This window comes from Sorex araneus, chromosome 3 (assembly GCF_027595985.1).
Source record: "Sorex araneus isolate mSorAra2 chromosome 3, mSorAra2.pri, whole genome shotgun sequence".
In the NCBI taxonomy this organism is placed as follows: domain Eukaryota; kingdom Metazoa; phylum Chordata; class Mammalia; order Eulipotyphla; family Soricidae; genus Sorex; species Sorex araneus.
This window is the reverse complement of record NC_073304.1, coordinates 214,390,895-214,412,752: the sequence shown is the minus strand read 5'-3', so window position 1 is coordinate 214,412,752 and position 21,858 is coordinate 214,390,895. Positions and strand designations below refer to the sequence as shown.

General features: G+C 46.0%; 1 protein-coding gene across 1 annotated transcript in view; it reads right to left on the bottom strand.

Annotated features, from left to right (window-relative positions):
- Positions 1-16,086, bottom strand: part of ZNF652 (zinc finger protein 652) — a 59,251-nt gene extending 43,165 nt beyond the window's left edge. The window contains exon 1 of the mRNA XM_055130428.1: positions 15,692-16,086. The gene's annotated coding sequence lies outside the window, so the exon portion shown is untranslated. The remainder of the gene's footprint in view (positions 1-15,691) is intronic.
- Positions 16,087-21,858: the final 5,772 nt, after the last annotated feature.

Genomic DNA, 21,858 nt, shown 5'->3' with positions numbered 1-21,858 from the left:
GGTGTGACCTGAAAAGCAAAAAAAAAAAATGCTGATTTCTGTGTTCTTAGCTGACACTTGACACAGCATGTCCTGCCACCTTCACATATACTAGGGAACCATGCTCAAACAAAGACCACAGGCATGTAGGAGGAGACAGAATAAGCAAAGGATGGGGTTGAGTTGGTTTGCTTTGGGGGCCACTCCTGGCTATGTGTAGGGGTTATTCATGGCTCTACACTCAAGAATCACTCCTGGCGGTGCTTGTGGGATCTATATGGGATGTCGGGGATTAAACCCACGTTGACCATATGCAACACAAGTGCCTTAACCACTGCACATCTCTCCAGCCTTAAGAACTCCCACTCAGCACACTCTCCGCCGAGATGCGACCCGGGTGGCCACACGTTTGTGCTGTTGCTCTGATGCTGATCGACCATGATCCGGAGGCCAGCTAGACTACTTTTGGTATAGCAGCTGCTTGCAGAAATGTCTCTAGACTGTGAACTAAGCCATAGCCCCATGCTGCCCCAGGAAGGGAAATGATGCAATTTCTAACATAAATCTCCCTGGACTTAGTTACTAAAATAATAAAATACAGAACTCCCTATCGCAGCCGTGCGTCTTCATATCTCTTCATTCTCAGCAATGGAAAACTAATTATCTAATGCTTCCTTGTTAGCAGGGCTGTTTTTTTGGGGAAAACTCCAACAATAGTGAGTTTTGTGTTGAAATATAGAATGTAATCAAGGTAAAGAGAAAGTGCAGTGAAATTTATAAGCTACGCAGGTGGGGGTGGGCGAGTAGGAGATATACTTGGGTTTTTGGTGGTGGAATATGTGCACTGGTAAAGGGACAGGTGTTCGACCATTGTATAACTGAGACATAAACTTGAAAGCTTTGTAACTTTCCACATGGTGAGTCAATAAAATAAATTAATTAAAAAATGTAATGCATGATAGAAAGATGAAAAAAAAAAGAAGGGCTGGAGCGACAGCACAGCGGGTAGGGTGTTTGCCTTGCACACAGCTGACCCAGGTTCAATTCCCAGCGTCCCATATGGTCCAGCCAAGCACTGCCAGAAGCACTTTCTGAGTGCAAGGGCCAGGAGTAACCCCTGTGCATTGCTGGGAGTGACTCAAAAAGCAAAAAAAACCAAAAAACAAAACAAAAAAAACTTCCCACAGTGACAGTGACTCTAGAGCTATCTCCCCAGCCCCTTAAAGCTTTCTTGGCCACCATTTAAACCATTTTTTTTTCTTTTTGGGTCACACCCAGCGATGCTCAGGGGTTACTCCTGGCTTTGCACTCAGGAATTACTCCTGGCGGTCCTTGGGGGACCATATGGGATGCTGGGGATTGAACCCGGGTTGGCCACGTGCAAGGCAAACGCCCTACCCACTGTGCTATTACTCCAGCCCCCAAAACCATTTTTTTAACCATTTAAACCTTTAAATAAAAAGATTCTTTTTCCATTTTAAGACTTTTTTTTTCCTTAAAAAAATGTGAGTGGAAGGAATATTCAAGAGTTCCATTAAATGTGAGAGTGTGATTTTTAAAATCCATTATCTACTTTAAGTTGTCAAAGTCTCCCTCTTCAGTGAACTAAGTTGCTGGGTTCAATCCCTAGCACCATAAATAAGATAGAAATTAAGTCACTTCAAGAAATAGTTCAAATTAATACAGTCAGTTTGGTGCCATAGTTTGAATCAGGAGGGATTCTTTGAATTAACAATGTGGAGTGAAAGATACCTAAGTATGATTCTATCTATAATGATCTTTCGACTCAGGGCCAGACCCCGCTTCTCTTTCCCTGGTACCACATGACCCCTCAGTATCAGCAGGAGCTATCCCCTCAGCAGAGAGCAGAGAGTAACCCCTAAGCACCGTGTAGTCCCAAAGTCTTCCACCAAAAAAGAGTCACCCATACACATGGATGCAATGTGTACAATCATACTAACAGATATCTTTGGACAGAATAACTAACTAATCCTTAATTTTAAATGGTACTTTTCAAAAAATAAATAAGCTATTCCTTTTAATCTATATAGAAGTAATTGGTTTCACATTAAAACAAGATGTTATGGGGAAGTACCTAAATGTATAACTCTGGAAGTTAGTCTCTGGGGCTGAAGAGATAGTTCAATGGACTAAGCACATGCTTTGCTGAAGGAGGCCTGGGTTCAATCTCTTCAATCTCGGCACCACACAGTACCTAAGCACCACTGGTAGTGACTCCCAAGCAGAGATGGGTCTAGCCACTGAGCATCTTTGGCTGTGGCCCAAGAAACAGCAGAAACAAGAGTGGTGGTAGGAGTTGGAGTGATAGCACAGCAGGTAGGGCATTTGCCTTGCACGCTGCCACCCCAGGTTTGATTCCCAGCATCCCATATGGTTCTATGAGGACCGCCAGGAATAATTCCTGAGTGCAAAGTCAGGAGTAACCCCTGAGCATCGCCGGATTACTAAATAGCAAAAAAAGAAAGGAAAAAAAAAAAAGAGTGGTGACTAGAAAATGGGTAATTAAAAAAAAATTACTACAATTTAAAAAAAATTACAAATTGGGGCTGGAGCAATAGCACAATGGGTAGGGCATTTATTTGCCTTGTACGTGGCCAACCCGGGTTCGATCCCCAGCATCCCATATGGTCCTCCGAGCATCACCAGGAGTAATTCCTGAGTGCAGAGCCAGGAGTAACCCCTGTGAATCACCAGGTGTGACCCAAAAAGAAAAAAAAAACTTACTACAAACTATGACGCTAAAAATATAAGACTCACACACACGCATATGTAAGTAAGCTCAGGAATTAATACTGACTCTGCACTCAGGGATCACTCCTAACAGTGCTCAGAGGACTCTACATATTAGAGATCGAACCCTGATCAGCTAAGTGCAAGTCAAGCACATTACCTGCTGTATTATCTCATCAGCTCCCCAGAAATAGTTATATTATAAAAACATCAGACATGAGTCAAAAGTCTCTAGGGGGAGCGGGAGGGATAGCACAGTCGGTAGGGCATTTGTCTTGCAAGCGGTCAACCTGGGTTCGATTCCCAGCATCCCATATGGTCCCCTGAGTACCACCAGGAGTAATTCCTGAGTGCATGAGCCAGGAGTAACCCCTGTGCATCGACGGGTATGACCCAAAAAAAGTCTCTAGGTTGTCCATTTAACTGCAACATTAATCACAAAAATCTAGCTTACAAATATGACACAGTCATAGTTTTATTATGTTTAGGGTCAAAGGAGCTAAGAGTGGGATTTCTGGATTACTATGCTGGGAAAATACTGATATTTTTAGCTTATAAATGTCAAGTTATTTCATATGGACTCTATTTTTACAAATATGTATACTGCTTAGAGTGTTTGTACTTTTTTTTTTCTTTTTTGGGTCACACCCGGCAATACACAGGCATTACTCCTGGCTCATGCACTCAGGAATTACGTCTAGTGGTGCTCAGGGGACATATAGATGCCAGAGGTCGAACCAGGTCAGCTGCGTACAGGGTAAGTGCACTACCTGCTATACTATCTCTCCGGCCAGAGAGCAGTGGTTTCCAACCATCAGTCCGCAGACCAGTGCTGGTGCAGATATAAAAAGACTGAAAACCACTGGTCTACTGCAACAGATTTAAGCTGTCAATCCACAGGTATAAAAAGATTGAAAACCACTGCTCTAGAAAAATGAAAGCTTACATTCCCCCAGAAAGCTGTCCTCAAACCTTACAGTGGTTCTGATCCTAAGCATCAAAATCAGGAACAATCCAGTCCTTCGACTGGTCAGCTGATAAAAGCAATGTGTGCTACATGCAGATGGTGAAAAAAAAAGTTATTTGCGTTAAAATACACAAAATGAATGAACCTCGAAAGTTGCATGAGGATTGAGTGATAAATGCAGAATGAAGTTTGATAAAGTAAAAATATAAGCAAACATATAGTACATGTAAGTCTGGGCGTTGAAATGAAAGACAAGTCCAAACAAGTAACTTAACTCCTGTCCTTCTAATGATGGTTTTTCCGAAAGAGCTATCTCTGAAATACAGTCCAAGTCCAGAGCGTGATTTCCACACAGAAGTAAACATTCACTGCTGAGTCTGCCTTGCTGTGCTTTCACTCTGTGACCACGCTATATGAGCAAATTACTGTTTAAGCCAGGCTCTGTATGAAAGGTTATATGATAGTTTTTTTAAAAATCTTTTTTTGTTGGGGCTGGAGAGATAGCACAGCGGGTAGGGCGTTTGCCTTGCACGCGGCCGACCCGGGTTCGCATCCCATATGGTCCCCTGAGCACGGCCAGGGCTAATTCCTGAGTGCAGAGCCAGGGCTGGAGTGATAGCACAGTGGTTGGGCGTTCGCCTTTCACACGGCTGACCCCTGTGCATCGCCAGGTGTGACCCAAAAAGAAAAAAAAAATCTTTTTTTGTTGTTGTTGCTTTTTTTGGGTCACACCCGGCGATGCACAGGGGTTACTCCTGGCTCATGCACTCAGGAATCACTCCTGCCAGTGCTCGGGGGACCATATGGGATGCTGGGAATCGAACCCGGGTCGGCCATATGCAAGGCAAACGCCCTACCTGCTGAAAAATCTTTTTATTTATTAACCTTCTCAGTTCTTCCTAGTTCAATGTATATACATAGGTGAGATGTGCATGCGGTGGTGCATGCATAAGTGTTTATGTCTGTGTGTATGTATGTGCATGTGCGTGCATGTGTGTGTGTTAAGCATGAACAGGGGCATTGCCTCTTAGAAGGTCAAAGTTTAAACACTAGAAAAAATGAGATCTAACCTTGACCCTACTGGAGTTTCATGTCTTTAAGAATTAACCCATATGTGTAGTTCTGAAGTATGTAAATTTGTTTTCCTTTGTGCCATATTTCTTAGCTTTCTTCTTCAAACCCCTATCTTTAAAATTACCTTAGGCCCTCACATTGAACCACCAGCTGTCCGGGCCGAGAACTGATGGGAGGTCACAAACCTCGTGAGCACCCCCGGGTGGGTTTCCTTTCACACTAAGGTTAAGCACTTAGAGTTATTTTACCATGCAGGGTTGGACAGATAGTGCAGTGGGTAGGGCATTTGCCTTGCATGTGGCTGACTTGAGTTCGATTCCTGGCATCCCATATGGTCCCCTGAGCATCGCCAGGAGTAATTCTGGCGATGAATGAAGAGCTAAGACTAAACCCTGAGCATAGCCAGGTATGGCCCCAAAACAAAACGTGAGCAACAGTTATTTTACAATGGATATATTTTCCAAATTTAAATGTTTTGACACTTAGAAACATTCATTTTTTAAAAATGTAACATGTTATACAACATTTATTTTTTAATTTATTTTGATGGTAAGGGGGAACATATCTGCATTTGGAAATGCTCAGGTGGTCATGGGGTGCCAAGGACCAAACCCAAGCCTCCAGCATGTAAGGCATGCTCTCCAGCCCATTGAGCTGTCTCTCTAGCCCCAAAATATTTTCCATCAAACAATTAAAACTTGGGCTGGAGCAATAGCACAGCGGGTAGGGCGTTTGCCTTGCACGTGGCCGACCCGGGTTCGATTCCTAGCATCCCATATGGTCCCCTGAGCACCGCCAGGGGTAACTCCTGAGTGCAGAGCCAGGAGTAACCCCTGTGCATTGCCGGGTGTGACCCAAAAACAAAACAAAAAAAAAAACAATTAAAACTTTCTCTTTGAGGGGCTGGAGAGATAGTACAGCAGATAGTACTATTTGCAAAGAGTAAAGCAAACAGTTCTATTTGCCATATACATGGCCAACCCAGGTTCAATCCCCAGCATCCCATATGGTCCCCGAGGACCACCAGGAGTAATTCATGAGTGCAGAGCCAGGAGTAAGGCCTTGAGCATCACCCGATATGGCCCAAAAACAAAATCAAAAATCCACCTTTCTCTTAGAGCAAAGCAAGATAAACATTAGGTCAAATATATTTGCTTTTGAAAAAATGACCCTAAAAGCCTCTGCAGTATAATACAGAAAGACTCTTTTTCATAATCTTTTAGATAATAGCTATATTCCAAGATAATCGGGATTTACCACGAGGAGACTAAAAATAGTCTATATTAAAACCAATTTTTTTCAGGCCAAAAGAATATACAGGGGTTTAGACACTTGCTTTTGCACATAGTCCATTCTGGCTGGACCCTCGGCACCCTATATGGTCCTCCAAGCCCCCCACCAGGAGTGCTCAGATCCCCGAGCACAAAGCCAGGAAAAAGCCCTTAAAACAGCTGGGTATGACTCAAAATATCTCCCCACCCCAAATGATCTGCCCACCAAAACTTATACTAAAATCAGTCTTAATTTTAAAAAACCTATTACTAGTTAAAAACTATCTACTACTGAAATAGAGTACAGTGAGTAAGGTGCTTACCTTGCATGCAGCCAACCTGGGTTCAATCCATAAGGACCCTATAAGGGCCCCTAGTCATCCCACAAGGACCCCTGAGCACTGCCAGGTGTGATTGCTGAGCACAATGCCAGGAATAACCCCTGAGCATCACCTACTAGCTTATTTATTCTCTAGATAAATTGTGTATGAGTTGTACCTGCTAAATCTAACCAAGTCAGCGCTGAGACCCTTCCCTGCCTAGTAGCCATCAGTTTAGTGACTGGTTACTTCACAGCCAGGTGTCTCAACTTCAGCGCTGCTGACATTTCAGACCAGACCTCTGCTGTGAGATCTGTCCTGACCTCTACCCAGGAAGTGTCATAGCATACCCGAGGCCACACTTGTGATAATTAAAGATGCTTCCAGACATGGACAAACATACCCTAAAGGCAAAAACCATTTCTTGGTTGAGAACCACTGCTTTACAGATTTATACTTTAATCTTTATTTCCTCTTTGGGCAGAAAGAGGAGGGAAAATAGTAACATAATGCTATTAAAGCAATTAAATGGATCAATGCAATTTTTAGTAGAAATGATTGTGTCTTTGCAGCTGTGAAAGTGCAAGGATACACACAATTATAATCCACCAACCAAATGGCTAGCAGTCTGCCAAATCTTAAAATATTCACTATCACTATTACTATCATCCCGTTGATCCTCGATTTGCTCGAGCGGGCCCAGTAACGTCTCCATTCGTCCTAGCCCTGAGATTTTAGCAGCCTCTCTTTACTCATCCTTCCCAGTGGTGCTGCATTAGAGGCTCTTATAGGGTCACAATGAGACCCATCATTGTCACTGTATTTGGCATATGAATACACCACGGGGAGCTTGCAGGCTTAAAATATTCGAGATTAGTTATATGTGAATTTTTCATGTTGCTATTGTATAAAATCCCAGGTTACCAAAAAGTCTACATATATAAGTTATATAAACTACACTAATTTTAAATATTTCTAATGGCAAAGAAGAAAGGATTGTGATTTTCGTATTATACGAAGACAGCAACATACTTTGCAACTTCAAGGGTTATTACTGGGTCTGCTCTTCCTGATGGTGCTTAGATGACCATATGAGATGCCAGGGATCAAACCCGGGTTGGTCACATGCCAGGAAAGAACCCCACGGTACTATTGCTTCAGTCCCTAGAAAACATATATTTTAAGAGTTACAATTTTTAAAACATTTTTCATCACAGTTAACCCTTCTTTACTGAAGAATAAAACAACGTGGGGTTTGGCTTGAGAATGCTCTTATATAATTGTAAAAAGTTCTTTAAGAATATACTAAAAAGGGGCTGGAGCAATAGCACAGCGGGTAGGGCGTTTGCCTTGCACGAGGCCGACCCGGGTTCGATTCCCAGCATCCCATATGGTCCCCTAGCACTGCCAGGGGTAATTCCTGAGTGCAAAGCCAGGAGTAACCCCTGTGCATCGCCAGGCGTGACCCAAAAAGCAAAAAAAAAAAGTACTAAAAAGCTGTTTGAAATTATTTTGTTACCCTAAATATTCCAATATCGAAAATCAGGACACTGCAATTTTTCTATGAATCAGATATTTTTCTTTTTCTTTTTTTTGTTTTTGGTTTTTTTTGGGTCACAGCTGGCGATGCACAGGGGTTACTCCTGGCTCTGCACTCAGGAATTACCCCTGGCGGTGCTCAGGGGACCATATGGGATGCTGGGAATCCAACCTGGGTCGACCGCGTGCAAGGCAAACGCCTTACCCACTGTGCTATTGCTCCAGCCCCAGAAAATAATTTTAATGATATAATTCTATTACGGACTGGAGCGATAGCACAGCGGGTAGGGCGTTTGCCTTGCACATGGCCGACCCAGGTTTGATTCCTCTGTCCCTCTCAGAGAGCCTGGCAAACTACTGAGAGTATCCCGCCCTCATGGCAGAACCTGGCAAGCTAAATGTAACATATTCAATATGCCAAAAACAGTAACAAGTCTCACAATGGAGACATTACTGGTGCCCATTCAAGCAAATCAATGAACGGTTCAACAGTGCTACAGTGCTAATTCTATTACATAAATACATCATAATTGATTTCACCGATTCTGTACTAATAGATGTTTAGGGTGTTTTTTTCCCCAAAAGAAATTTTTGTGGGGTAGGGTTTGGGCACACTGGTAAGTGTTCAGGGCTTACTCATGGCTCTGAGTTCAGGGATCACTTCTAGTGTGCCGGGGGCCAATATGCAGTGTCAAGGATCAGACCGGGCTTGGCTGTGTGAAGGTGAGCACCTTAACCCCTGTACTATTTCTGAGCTAATTTAAATAATTCTGTATGCCTTACAAGCTAACAAGAAAAATCACTGTATCACTGTCATCCTGTTGTTCATCAATTTACTCGAGTGGGCACCAGTAACGTCTCTATTACACTCAGCCCTGAGATTTTAGCAGCCTCTCCTTACTCATCTTTCCCAACGATTGGAGGCTCTTTCAGGGTCAGGGGAATGAGACCTATCATTACTGATTTTGGCATATCGAATACGCCACAGCTAGCTTGTCAGGCTCTGCCGTGTGGCGAGATACTCTCGGTAGCTTGCCAAGCTCTCTGAGAGGGACGGAGGAATCAGACCCGGGTGGGCCGTGTGCAAGGCCTACCTGATGTGCCAAGAATCAGGCCATGGAATCATTCTCCACATGATTTCAACTTGTTTTCCAATAATCCCTTCCAATTGGACTCTAAGAAACAAACAAAAAAAAGCCTTTTTTCTCCCCTTTTTTGGGGCCACACCTGGCAGTGCTCCTGGTTACTCCCAGTGATGGTCAGCAACTATATAGGATGCTGGAAATTAATCCAGGTTCAGCCACGTGCAAAGCAAGCACGCTACCTGCTGTACTATTACTCCTGCCCCAGTTTGTTTTTTGGTTTTGTGGTGTGTTTAGCTGTTGTTGTTTTTAATAGCACCTCCTCCAATACCCTTCTTCAAAAAAAAAAAGCAGTTGAGGAACAACAAGTATTTTACTTAGCCATTTAGTCTGGTCTCACATATATAAAGGCTATCATACATTCTGGCAAACATTAAGTTTGTCCAAGTCCTCTGCAAAATCTAATTTGCAGTGTCTGGGACTGTAGCGATAGTACAGAAGGTAGGACGGTTGCCTTGCAAGCAGCAAACCCAGGTTCTATCCCCAGCACCCCATATGATCCCTCCAAGTACTAGCTGGTGTGATTCCTGAGAACAGAGTCAGGAGCAAACCCTAGACACCACAAGGAGTGGTCCAAAGATTTAAAAAAAATTAAATAACTAATTTGCAGTGCTTCACAAAGTGAGTGATACTGCCCCCCCCCCCATCCTAAGGGGGTGACAATGAAACAGTCAGCAGGGGTGGCAGCAGCCTCAGGTAAAATTGGGGGCACTTTCCCTAAAAAGTCAGATTTCCAGAGGGGAGCTGTATGAGTTCTTTCCTGAAAAGGAGACAGGAGACCAGTCAATTTGGGAACCTTAGCAAGGGAAAGATCATTCTTTTCCAAACCCTCTTTGTCAGCAATTCAATGCTAGCAACTCCTTCCAATAATGGGCAAGTCCCTTGGTGACTCAATAATAAAACAAGAGGGTCATAAAGAGTACGGCAAACGGTGCTTTCCTTGCCACGTGGCCAAGCCAGGTTGGATCTTTGGCACCCCCTATAGTCCCCCAAGTACCACCCGAAGTGACCCCTGAATGCAGTTCGGAGTAAACTCTGAGCACAGCCAAATGTAAAGCAAATGCCGAAAGCATTAATTAAATTCAATTAAAATAAGACTAACAGATTCCTTGAGGTAAGTCCAAATGCACTACTGACATATCTACCTAGTCACGTACTTTTCACAATGGTATTCTGTAAAAATGATAGAATAATTAAATATCAAGAAATCCTCTTTTTAAAGCTATGTATTGAATAATTGTAACATGAGCTTAAAGTTACTTTTCAAAGTAATCAATATTCGGGTTAGAGTGATAGTACAGTGGGTAGGGTGCTTGCCTTGCACACGGTCAACCTGGGTTATATCCCCTATATACATATGGTCCCCCAAGCCCACCAGGAGTAAGCCCTGAGCACTGCTGGGAATGTCCCAAAAACAGAAAGAATGGAAGAATGAAAGAATAAAAGAAAGAAGGAAAGAAAGGAAAGAAAATAAATGTAAAGCCACATTTTATCACAAAGCTATCTTTTAGCCTAAAAATAAGACTACAAATTGCACACACAATCTATAGGTATAGGTCTAACATAGTTAATAATATTTGACAGGCACTTTTCTTTCTTTCTCTCTTTTTTTTTCTTTTGCTTTTTGGGTCACACCTGGCGATGCACAGGGGTTACTCCTGGCTCTGCACTCAGGAATTACTCCTGGCGATGCTGGGGGACCATATGGGATGCTGGGAATCGAACTCAGGTTGGCCGCGTGCAAGGCAAACGCCCTACCCACTGTGCTATCACTCCAGCCCCAAAATCTGACAGGCACTTTTCTTTTCCACCAAAGCAGAAATGCCCAAAATCTTCAGATCTACAGCCCTAATAACATTTTATAATCAAAACATCAGATAAGAGATTTTTTGCAAAAATGTTCATAGATGCTTTTAGAAATAAAATGTTACTGCTATTTTTTAAAAAAAAGTTATTGTGGGGCTGGAGCAATAGCACAGTGGGTAGGGCGTTTGCCTTGCACACAGCCAACCCGGGTTGGATTCCCAGCATCCCATATGGTCCCCTGAGCACTGCCAGGGGTAATTCCTGAGTGCAGAGCCAGGAGTGACCCCTGTGCATCGCCAGGTGTGACCCAAAAAGCAAAAAAATAAATAAATAAAATAAAATTTTAAAAAGTTATTGATATATAAACAGATTAACTAAAATGAGCATCTGATACATTCACTGATTCTATTGAGCACTTCACAGTTTGCATTAGCCATGAAAATTTACACAAGACTTTGCACAATTCTACTCTGAACACAGAACTCATTGAGATAAATCAGATCCTAAAATACCCCTTTCACCATACAAGCTCTGAATAGGCTTAAAACAAGTACGGTCTGTGCAGAACGCTGTCAATTTGGGAGCTTGATTGCATTGTCTCCACCAGGTTGAGTCAGCCATAGAGCAACAAATCAAAGTTCCAATAAGCACTCTGCACCTGCAGGACTTAAGTATGCTCCAAATCAAATATTTGCGATTTTTTCATCCCAAATCTGCACAAATAAAAGTATGCAGAGCCCAGTGCCAGACCTCTAAATCTTTTAAGCAAAATGATCTGTGTTTCACTCCCACAACACCTGTGCCCTACCGTTTACCGAGTCTTAAATAAGTACATGTGCCAGGAACTGTGGTAAAGCTTACATACATTATCTCTAATCCTCACAACAAATCCCACCTGCGGATGAAGAAACTGAGGCGAGAGAGGTCAATGTAACTTGCCCAATGCCATAAAGCCAATAAATGGTGAGGCGACAACTCAAATCTAATTCAGCCTGACTCCTAGACTGATCTCTTCTGATCCTCACTCAAAGTCACTAACTACAAAATCAGTTCACCTCTATCAAAACGCATTCAAGTACTGTCTGAAACGATGCTAGCAATAGCTGGAAAAGAAAGATACCTAAAACCATAGCACAAGACCCAAGGGTTCCCAGTGAGGAAATACAGTTCTCTCCTTTGGAATAACTAGTTCCAAAGACTGGGGTCCCTGATACAAGAGAAGCCATAGGACATTTTGTTGTTGTTAAGCTGTGCCTTGACTGACGTTTTAAAACAAGGGAAACGAAACTCAAAAGTACACTCAAATTTTGGGTGTGATTATAAAACTTTTGAGAAGGTAAGATTGAAAATAACAACAACAAAACAACTAAGTTGTTCAACAGTTTACTTCTCCCCTAGGCTTCAGGCATTCGGAAACAAAATTACAACAGCAGGACTCCTGATCAACTTTTTCTACAAACTTGAAAAGTATGTTTCTTACCACACTACAAGTTTACTTCCCGCACTGAGAGCAGAAAGGGAAACATTTCTGGATGCCACCAGTCAGATCTTGAGGCCACCACTGCAGAAAGCAGACGCTGTTTCCCTTGAGCAGGAACTGCTGATCTGAAACCTCCTCAGGGAAGGGTGTCTGGAGAAGTGTGTTGAAGAAACTAAAGCGAGCTGTTTGCATTAACGAGTGAGCTGCTGGCACCACTACTGCTTCCTTAAGCGTTCCACTGCTGGGCGATTGTTTTCTGGCTTCCAGGCTCTGAATCTGGCAGTGAGAAGGCTCCCACAGTCATAGGTGTTATATGATCAGCTGCTCTGCGGTGAGTGGGTGTTTAACTAGGTAAGTGACTGGTGAGAAGCGGTTCTGCAGTAGTAAATCAAGGAAGCACACTGTCCCCTAAGCCCCTAATGCTGGGTCACTATATATGCTGACAAAGAAAAGTAACATATTTGCAACTTTGAAATGGATTGGGCTCAGATAAGGCAAATAATTTCCAACAGTAAAACTTCAGGCATCACCAAAAAATATAACCTGCAATAGAAGGCCATTTTCAAGCACATTTATGAGATAATAAAGTGTTACTTGCAATCTCAGCAAGCTTTCAAATTTAATAGGGCACACTACATAATTATTAGAATAAATGCTATTCTTCAGGTGTGTGGAACAGGTTCTGTGTAAGATTCTTGATCTTCCTTGCCCTCCAAAAATATGCCAATACCAGGAATTCCTTAGCCTCTAGAACGCCCCCCTCGCAAACATTCTACCCGTCTCAAAGAACTCTTTTAGTGAAAAACATTGTCAGAATCCTAAACTCCTGCAGAGCTGGAGACTGTTTATGTCAGTGCTGATCACAACACGATTACAAGGTGGAATAAATGTCTCTTGATTGAAATGGGATCACAGGCAAAGACTGGGTGCCCAGTGACTGAAACAGGAATAGCTGATATCTATCCCCTGCTTACTAACAGATTGGTAAAACTTTTATCCCCAGTTCCTCATTTTAAATGAAGAAACTAAATTCCCTAACTACAATGAAAATCCTCCATTAAAACAAAACTTGAAACATACGATTCTCTTGGCAATGTGTCGACCTTAATAAAGACATGAAAGATATTTAATTAAGTTTAAAAAAAATAGAACAAGTGCTCTACTATGAGAATGATAAAGCCTTCTTTTTTTTTTTTTTTTAACTTTTGGGCCACACCCAGATCTACTCAGGGCTGTCTTCGGCTCTCTTCTAAGGAAGCACTCCTGGTGGGTTCGGGGTCCAAATGGGGTGCCAGGGGTTGAAGTGGGTTGGCCGGGTGCAAGGAAAGAGCCCCATGGACTGTACCATCGCTCCAATCTCCGTATTATAAAAGGCTCAGACCGACATCAATCAACACAAAGATTCTAAAGCATCACTGACTTTGCTGTCAAATTTTGCTACATTTAAAATATAGAGTGCAAGGTATGTACATTGTCAATTGGTCAAATCAAACAAGTAACTTTTAGTCCAGTTTTAACTTTTTCTGAAACACTCAAGCATCTCCATTTTCACAGGAAGACAGAAAAGGATACACAAATACCTAAATGATTGTAATCAAAGAAGGAAGCACAGGGTACACACATAACCTACTTTGTTGCTTATTGCTCAGAAGCAGACAAGGTAAATGCAAATCCTTAAGAAACAAAGCCAAAAACACAAAACTCAAGTTCCTTTCACTTTTGTGCAACCCAGAACCTGCCTCAAGACTAGAACTGCATACAAAGTTGTCTGTTTCACTGCTGGGGGGGGGGTTCTTCCTAGCAGCTTTGCCATCCCCCTAAGAAAGGTTAAGAAACGCTGAAGCAGCCATTTCCAGGAGGATCACTAAAACTCTGGGGAGAACATTCTAAGCAAAATCTTACTGAATTCAAGTGCACTTGTGATACAAACAACCCGGCTGTGGAACAGCACAGAAGACCCCGGGGCAGTCACCCTGCTCACATTAGCCCTCAGCAGGAACGTCACCCGCGCTGGGCACACACACCCAGCCACCGCAGTTCTTCCTCCTCAAACAGACACATGTTGTCAACAAAGCGTGCCAGTTACCATTCCCTGAACAATACGGGGCCTGGACATCCCTCGGGGGTGAGGGGAGACCCGATCCCAGACACTCGTCCCCAAATACCTCTGGCTGTCCTACTACTGGCGCACTCTGTCTTGCCCACCCGGCGTTCAACACTACAATGTCACCGCGATCCCAATACACCATGTGGAGCTCATTCACAGGGGCCAAGCATCACTCCGATATTAATTACACTGAGGGTCGGGACTGAGAGGTCGGGAGAGGGGAAAGCACTGCTTGGCCGCTGATGCTTGAACCTGGGGGCCATGCGGGAGCCAGCACAAGGCCGACTCAGAAAGAACATCCTGAGACTACGGTTGCGGCAAGCAGCCTTCTCCAACGGCAAAAAAGCACATTCCTTTGATTGGCACGGCTATTCTTTGACAATGGCGATGACAGGGGCTGCTCAACAATCAGGAAGTGTGTGTGTGTGTGTGTGTGTGTGTGTGTGTGTGCGCGCGCGCGCGCGCGTCTGCGTGTGGGGGGGTGGGGGAGGGACCCACGAGATTGATCAAAGACTGGCCCTCTTCAAAGAGCATATGGGATCGTCAATCGCAGAGCCCGACTTCGTGCGGGGGAGGCAGGGGCTTCCCTCGACAATGAGCACGGTACAGCTGCACGGGGGTGTCACTACATTTCGTGTCTCCCGTCGAGGCATCTGAAGTTGGAGTCTGATTGGAGGGGAGGCGAAGGTGGGGGTGGCGAAAGGTCTGCACAACCCTCTGGGGTGAGCGTGAGGCGGGTGTACACGCGATGCATTTGATCTCCGGAGGCACAATACTCCCCGGGGTGGGAGGCTTGGGCGCAGCCGCAGGGCGGGGGAGACAAGGGGTGCAAGCCACCAGCTGCAGGGCAGAACGCTCGCCGGAGGAGCGGTGCAAACCTCCCCCCTCGGCCGCTAACCCGTGCTCCAAGCTCCCATCCAGGCCTCCGGGCCAGCTAACTCCCTGCAAAACTGGAGCCCAAGCCCGGGTCCCAGAGAGGAAAGGGGCGGAAGGGGCAGAGGCGGGAGCCCCCCACCCCCCCACCCCTCCCCGGCCCAAGCTCTGGGCCACAAGAGCGCGGCGCCCCGGGCCTCCCCACCGGATGGGGGCTGCTCCGGCCTAGTGCACGCAGCTGCCTCGGCATAGGGTGAACCCTGCGCGCAGAGCCCCGGCCGGCCCGGCGGGCAGCGGGGAGGAAGAGGAGGCTGCAAGGGGGTGCAGCCGCCACTGTGGCGTGTGCGTGGTGGGGGCTGGGGGTGCAGGGGTTCCTACTCACCCGGGCCGGCCGCCTCCGCCTCCGCCGCCCCGACCGCCGCCTCGGCGGTCCATCCCTGCGGCGGGGGGCCTGTAGCCGCGGCGCTCGAGTAACAACCGCCGGCCGGGCCGGCCCCTCCCCCCCACCCCGCCCAACGTCTCTCCTCAGGGCCGCTCCACAGACCCGGCCTCGGCCGCCGCCGCCGCTGCCGCCGCCGTCGCCGCCGCCGCCGCCGCCGCCGCCGCCGCAGCGCTACGTGGCCGCCGCTCCGACGTCTCGCGACTCCCTTCCGAGCGCGCGAGGGCGAGCGGGGCCGGCGGGGCGGGCGGCGCGCGGGGAGGGAGGCAGGGGAGGGCGCGTGTGTGTCTGTCTGTGTGTGCGTGTGTGTGTCTGTGCGTCGGGGTGTCTGTGTGTGCGGAGAGGGGGGCGGGGAGCGAGGGCGAGCGGCGGCGAGAACGCGCGCGCGCGCGCCCGCGGCCCCTCAGCGCGCCGCCCCCCCCCACTCCGCCCCACTGGGCTGCCGACGTCTCCCTCCGCCCGCCCCCTGGCATCCCGGCCGCGGGGCGCGGCGGCGCGCATGCGCAGCCCGCAGGGCCGGCCCGGGCGCACCTTTTTCTCCCTCCTGCCACCCCGCGAGCGCTCGTCCGCCCAGATCAACCGCCGGCCCGCGCTCCACCCCCGCCTCCCCCACCCCGCCCACTCCGCCCACTGCCGAGCGCCCAGGTAAAGGCGTGGACTGCGCGTGCGCGCCGCGCGCCCTGGGTCTGGGGGCGTGGTTGCTGAGAGGAAGCCCGGAGCTGGAGTCCGGACGGGCTTGGGGCCCGCGGGGTGGGATCCCGGGACCTGAGGGAGCCGCTCCGGCTTGAGGAAGGGTCCAAGGAGAAGAGGAGAGCCGAGTGAGGTGGAGACGTAGAAGCACCTGGATGAAACAAGGGGTGTGTGTGTGTGTGTGTGTGTGTGTGTGTGTGTGTGTGTGTTGGGCGGGGAGGGGGATCCTGACTGGCCTCCTTGGGACTCGAGGACGTGCGTGAGTGAGCGACAGGACAGAAATACCGGAGACTGAACACAAGCCATAGTGTCACTCAGCAGATGAATGAGGCCGCTGATTCAAAACTGCAGAAACTGAGAGTGCCACAGTGGCCGGGAAATCGAGAGCCACACTGTGCTCACTAGCCAGGAGGGGAATGTGCCTCAGAGCTGTTGCGAGATAGGAAATCTCCATTGTGCATTACAGTACTATGACTAATTAGCTATTAATCATTAATATAATTAATGCTGCTGTTAGCTAACAAGGTAGCACTTATCCAATTTCAGAGGCACGAGAGGGTGCCCCTAATGGAAAAGTTTGGAGTGCCGAGGGAAGATCTCAGCAGTTTGAGGGGCAGAATGACCATCAGAAACCCAACTTCTCAGACGTTCTCCAAATTCTATCTTAACTGAAGTGCCTTATCCCACTTCTATTATCTAAAACACACTGAACAAATATTCTCCGCTAAAACTCACTTCCTCATTTTCAATACAGACTTCTACCCAAAATAGCACTTCCCCTCAGGGGAAAAAAGATCCTATAGGAAGTAAAATGGCCTGAGTTTGGGACAAAGTTAGGGAAGAGATTGAAACCATAAATAAAGGGGTCAAGGGCTAACTCTGTCGTTGGCCCCTTTCTCAAACAAATGCTTGGTTTCTGTTAGCCTTGGACTCCACCCCCCAGGAATCATATTTGGCAACTCTGGGTCATGTTCTTTGGTGGTCAGTGTCTTCAGGGTATAAGTACTTAAAATAATATACTGTTTCATCGGGCAGAGAGAAGAAAATCTTTCCTCAGAACAGAAGCATAAGCAGTAAAAGACTTAGGTTCAACATAAAGAATCTGACACCCGTGAAGGGTGATGAGCTCAGGATCTCTGCCTGAAATGCCATATTTGCCTTCTTGAATCCAGTCCCTCAGTCAGGGCTCTCCTAAGGGGTGTGCAGAGTGGTAAGAGGTGACTGTCCCCATCTCTGTGACTCTCCCATGAGCAACCTGCTGAAGGGCTCCCAATAATTAGAACAGTAATATTCTTACCCTCCATTTGATGAGTGCTTTATAGGAGGTTAGATCCATTATCTCATCCTGTCTTCCAACCACCCTGAGAGGCAGGCAGGACAGGTATATTCCCAAAGAAGGAAATTTGTGCCAAGGAACACTTAATGGCTCAGCTAAAGTCACCCAGCCCAGTCAACCGCTCCCAAACAGAAAGAAGCCCGGCTTCCCGCGATGGGGCTATGCTGCCATCTTCCAAAAAGTTTGATAGGCTCACTCTGAAAATCCACTACTCCCAGGGGCCAAACACATACTGTCTTGATGTGGGATGGATGGATGGTTATAACAGTCAGTTCTGTGTTGGCCATCCTTTAATTTATGTTTCAATTGTTTTTTGTTGTTTTTTTGTTCTATTTCTTTCCAGGACTCTGGGACTTACTCCTGTGTTTCTAAAGCCTTTGTGACTAATACTTTGGAGTACTTTGGAGGGTACTTTGGAATCTCGGCCCTTAGTGCTGGCAGGGAGATGCCATCTTCCTTACTCTACCAGACCTCTTCTCCTTCACAAACTTGCTGAGGGGGGCTGCCAGTCATTGTCGTCGCTAATCATGTACAGAACAGGGCTCTGGTCTTTGGCGGCACCAGTGCCTCTGTTTTCTGTATTCTGGCCCTACAGTCATGTGGCATAAGATCCTCAGGAGCTACACTGCACACCCACATCTGACCATATTGGTGTCATCCTGGCTTTTTTTTTTTTTTTGCTCCTTAGATCATACCCGGTGATGCACAGGGGTCCTCCTAGCTCTGCACTCAGGAATTACCCTTGGTGGTGCTGGGAATCGAACCTGGGTCGGCCTCGTGCAAGGCAAACGCCCTACCTGCTGTACTATCACCTCAGCCCCTATCCTGGCTTCTTGGGCTGGAACAAAATGTTTCTTCAAAAATGTTTTCATGGGCTAGAAAGAGAGTACAGCAGGCTGGGCACTTGCATTTGCACATGACCAATCTGGGTTCAATCCCCAGCACCCCATTTGGTCCCCCAAGCACCACCAGGAATGATCACTGAGTATAGAACCAGGAGTAAACCCTGAGCACTGCCAGGTGTGGCCCCCAAACAAAAAAATTAGTAAAAAGATGAATAATATTGTAAATTATGGTAACTAAAACAAAATATTAAAAAAATAAAAAGTTTTGGAGTCAAAGCAACAGTACAGTGGTTAGGGTACTTGTCTTGCATGCAGCCGACAGGGTTGAATCCTTAGTACCACCTATAGTTCCCTAAGCCTCACCAAGAGTGATCCCTGAGTCCCACTAGGTGTGGCCTAGAAACAAAAAATAAAATTAAAAACTTTGGTAATAGATTCTATACATTCTGGCAGTTTTGAAATCTCTTGCAATAGCAGAAGAGCTGTCTGATCTGAGAAGCTGAGCCCCGATGGCCTGGAAAGTTTCCCCTTTCACTGCTTTCTCTGGATTCCCATGTCCGTGAACCTATCCCCAAGCAGTCTTGGTTCTTACCATCTGGTCTTATTAGGGACAATGCCTGTGGTCTCACCACCAACCCATTAACTAGGACCACCCCCTTCACCTGCACCCCACTCAGATTCAGGGCCCTGATCACAGACTCCTGACCCTCTCTTTGAAGTGCTGTGAATTTCACACAGTCAGTTCACCTGGGATTGTGTGCTCTGAGCATCTTCCAGGCTGAGACCTCAGTTGGCTATAGGTCGAATTCACTTCATCATTTCTTTCCTAAGTATAACTCCCAGCTCTCACCCTGAAGGCCTTCCTAAAGGATACTGCCCCTTTACAGAATGAAGAGTTATCCTCGACTCTCCATTTACTCATTTCCCATATCCCTTAAGTGAAGGTATTTAGCAGCAGTATAGAAAGCTGAACTCTTACTATTCTGCCATACAACTTGTAGACACATATGTATGGTCATACAAGAGTTGTTCTAAGGAGTGTTCAAAGCAATGATCAGCTTCCTCTGTGTGCCCCTTCACCTCCCTTATCCCCATTTGAAGTTTCATGAAAAGTTAAATAATAAGGTTGGAGAGATAGTTAGGGGTTTAGGTCTTGCCTTGCATACAATCAACTCTGGCTCAATTCCTGGCACCACATATGATCCCCTGAGCCCTGCTGGGAATGGCCCCTGAGCAGCTCTGGTTGTGGCCCAAAAATGAAAGAAGGGAAGGAAGAAAGGAAGGGGAGGAGGGAGAGAGGGAGAAGGAAAGAAAGAAAGGAAAGAAGGAAAGAAAGAAGAAAAGAAGGGAAGGAAGAAAGGAAGGTTGGTTGGTTAAATGTTCCAGTTTACCCTACAAGGAAAAAAAGATGAACCAAAAAGGCAAACATGTGAGTACATTTGTTTTGCCCCAGGGCTGAGATGAAGAAGGCTATTAGGACAGCCAGTTACATGTCTGTCTTCAGCTTTTAACTATTGTCTGGAACTGTCACTGGTTTTCACAGGTCCCTACAGTGATGGACTCTGGGTCACAGCATCTCCGTTTCAAATATCTTAAGAGTTTCGATTTGGATTACTCTGCTCCCATTAGCGTTAAAATGCATATCATAATTTTGTAAAGCCATGCATCTGACAATTTCTCTAAGTTTTTCTCCAGCATGCCTCACTGAATCCTTTCCCCAACCCTAGAAGAAAAGCTTGTTCTCTTCTAGGTGTTCTCCCTGTTTTTTTAAACAGCAAATGGTTATGTGTTCCAGATTATAAGGGTCATACCCCCAGAGCTAGCACATTTCTCCAGGGTCCAAGTCCAGGACATCTCAGTGACATTGTACGACAGCCCTTTGCTGGACACCATACAAAGCAAATTGAACAGCTGTGGTCTCTGCTCCCTGGAAGTTTGAACTCAAGTGGAGAGTAACAAATCCAGCAAACATGAAAGAACAAAGTGATTTATAGCCAACTCACATACTGAGTTCAATAAATACAGGAGTTAGATAGATATGGAAAGTCATGTTTACCTGGTGCACTTTTATTTTTTTAATTTCAGGTGGGTAGAAAAAAACAATGTTAATGAGGACAAAGCATTGGCTCAATCAAGTCTGCTTCCTTTGTCCATGCATATAATGCTTTTAACTGCACTCTACTCATTCCTCTCCTTGTCTTCTGCATTCTATCAATTTTTTTTTTTTTTTTTTTTTTTTTTTTGCTTTTTGGGTCACACCTGTCGATGCACAGGGCTTACTCCTGGCTCTGCACTCAGGAATTACTCCTGGCGGTGCTCAGGGGACTATATGGGATGCTGGGAATCAAACCTGGGTCAGCCGAGTGCAAGGCAAATGCCCTACCCGCTGTGCTATCGATCCAGTCCCCGCATTCTATCAATTTTCCTGAAGCATTTACCAACAGTCACACAGTGTGAGAAGCAAGACTCATAAATAAGTCTCTCCCTTCAGGCAACAGCCATAATTTTCCTCTTTCAAACCAGGGACCTGAGCCATAGTACAGAAGGTCAGGCATTTGCCTTGCATGGGGCTGGCTCCAGTTCAAATCCCTGTCACCACAGGTGGTCCCTGAGCATTGTCAAGTCAAGATTCACTCCTGAGCATAGACCAAGGGATAGATCTTGAGCACTGCTGGGTGTAACCCAAAACCAAACAATAGCAACAAACCGACATGAAGAATTAGTTAATCCTGCGAATCTGGCATCCCTGGAAAAAGGGACAGTTCGAATCAGCCCTATACCTATTGTGAGAGGCCAGAGACTCATCCTTATCTCTGCAAGATGGCTAGTTAGGACAGTTGTAGAGATGGACTTTGGAATGAGGAACATTTGTCCTATTTTGGAAAAACCAGACACCACATGACTGCAATAGTTTAACTTTTTCGATATTCAAATCAAGGCAGGGGAAAAAAAAATTCTGGCATGAAGGAGTTTCGGTAGCTGGGGGCAGGGGCCTGGAACTGGAGAAAGTCTTCCTATCTCTCAGGGACTGTTCCAGCCCAAATCCTCCCTGAAGTTTCTGCCTCAGGGTCCGTCTACAGCAGAGTGATCTAAAGCAGTGAGGCCTGGATTGTGTTTGAGTCTTTACAAGGGCTCACATTCTTTTAGGCAGCATGCTTAATTGTTGTCTGTAATTGATGTGACATATGCCCCTAAGGCATGTACTGAGGGCCAATTGAAGAGGTTTTTTTTTTTTTAAT